This window comes from Chinchilla lanigera, unplaced genomic scaffold, assembly GCF_000276665.1.
Source record: "Chinchilla lanigera isolate Chin_1 unplaced genomic scaffold, ChiLan1.0 scaffold00162, whole genome shotgun sequence".
NCBI lineage: Eukaryota > Metazoa > Chordata > Mammalia > Rodentia > Chinchillidae > Chinchilla > Chinchilla lanigera.
The window spans coordinates 2,035,047-2,037,114 of record NW_004955563.1 but is presented as its reverse complement, the minus strand read 5'-3'; the positions used below and the strand labels follow the sequence as shown (position 1 = coordinate 2,037,114).

The window sequence follows — 2,068 nt, the reverse complement described above, 5'->3', positions numbered from 1 at the left end:
TCTGTGCATCTGAAGTTGCTGAAGACCTCAGAGCACAGGCAGGAGCTGTGCGCGTAAAAAAAAGCAAAGCACTCACTGGAGCAGCGGCGGCGACTTCAGAGCTCCCTGCCCCCAGGCCACCACAACCTCACAGCAGCCCGTCTGAGTCCCTGGATCAGAGCAGACACTGTGCACTGAAAGAGGACCGCCGTGGCTGGCGGTCTGTGTGACAGGGGCGTGGCTAACCAGGGAGAGGAGAGGCCCAGTGTGAGACACAAGTGGGAGCTCCGGGTTTCCCACGCAGGGGCAGGCAGGCAAGGGGAAATCACTTGAGACTTCTCATGTCCTTACCCTTTTCCCCTTGGTACCCACCAATACCTACTGTGTCAGGTATTCTATTTCCTTGTTCACCCCTTACTCAACCTCCCAAGAGAAATGCAAATTATGTGAGGGCAGGGAACTTTGTTTCATTCAGTTCATACCCCAGACACCAAAAACAGTGATCATGTAGGAGCCCAACAGTATTTACTGAATGAATGACTATGGCATTCTCACACACACACACACACACACACACACACACATACACACACTACACCAGGAAAGATACAGGAGAAATGTATAACCAGGCACAAAGACTGAGAAACAGAAGTAGTAATGAGGCGATTTTACTGACTGTATGGCGGAACCTTCGCTATATATTTATACATACCCCAGTGCACCTCCTCCAAAACAAACGATCTTAATGTAAAAGGTACTTAGATGCCTACCTACTGGATCAGGAAAAAGGTTGGTGAGAAGTATGTCGAGACGATCCACTTCTGAAAGCAATTAGGAGGATTAAAAATGCACACACACCTCCCTGCAAGTCGCTGTCTTGTTCTAACGCGCTGTGTGAATGAGGACAGGGTTTAGGGTTAGTCTCCATCCTGCTGTCTAATCAATCTAGGGCAGTCTTGCCTCCTCCCGCGGTCTCACCCACGAAGCCTCTGAACTCAACCCTGTCCCACACCCATCATGCTGTCTACCTTGTACTACACGTTAACCCAGTAAACCTGGCATCTGCTCAGTTGGCCCTGCCCCCAGAGCTAGTCCCGCCCACACCTTCCTTCCCGCCCTCTAACTGCTCTCTGCTCAGTCAACCCCGCCCCACAGGCCCATCGCCGGGCCTGGGCCTCGCCCCCCTCGCCGTGGCTACCCAGCGAGGTGCCCTTCTTGAACTCACTAAGCCAAATGGAACTTCTGGCCCCCTGAGGACGGGTGTGCAGCCGTTTACCCGCCTCAGTCCCCAAACGAACACCACCCACTCTCCCTAACGGCCACGTCTAGAGCGAGACCCCCGGAAGCTGAGACTTAAGGGTGGTTTACGCTGAACCGGAAGGGGAAGTGCCTGGCGGGGTCATGGGCTGAGCAACCAAGGAGCCGTCAGCTCATTTTAGAGTCAGCGAGAGGGTGCCCAGGTCTGGGTCTGGAGTCCTAAATGAACTGTACGAATTGTTTAGCAATGGGTGCTTTGTCTCTAAATGGCGAGACTGCAGTGTCTGATATCACCATAAAATCTGTCTGCAGACAAATGAGTTGACAGATGGCCAGATGGAAATCAGGTAAATCCAGTCAGAGCCAACAGGCTGAGGTCTTCTTACACACTAACTCAGTAATTATCATTTTTTTTCTTTTCTATTTTAAAGAAAATAAAAAATAGAAAAAACATTAAAAAGATACAGGATTTCAAAACAAGATGATAGGAAATCAACAATGGTTGTCATATTGCATATTGTTATCTTCAAAGTAGTTGTTCAGATTACCACATATAAGCATGTAAAATTAGTCAAAAAATTAAAAATTAAGTATTAACTGTTTCTTTCAATAAACCTATAGAAATTTAGTAGTACAATATCTTAGCTATCTTCTTTCTTTTCTCCTTTCCCTCATCCCAGTTATTCTTTCCTTTTGAGCAGTTTCTTGCCCTTTCACAATATCTACTGTACCTTTTGGATATTAGTATTACTTTTTTAAGTAGTGAGTGAAGCCAGTAGTGGTGACCTAGACCTGTAGCTCCAGCTTGTGGAAGGCAAGAGAATCAGAAGTT

General features: G+C 47.7%; 1 long non-coding RNA gene across 1 annotated transcript; it reads right to left on the bottom strand.

Moving 5' to 3' along the window:
- Nucleotides 1-748: 748 nt before the first annotated feature.
- LOC102006623 lies at nucleotides 749-1,308 on the bottom strand. Its single transcript, XR_265019.1, has 2 exons — nucleotides 1,205-1,308; nucleotides 749-869 (listed from the first exon to the last, which is right to left on the bottom strand). It is a non-coding gene; the product is annotated as an uncharacterized LOC102006623 (long non-coding RNA).
- Between the last annotated feature and the right edge of the window lie 760 nt (nucleotides 1,309-2,068).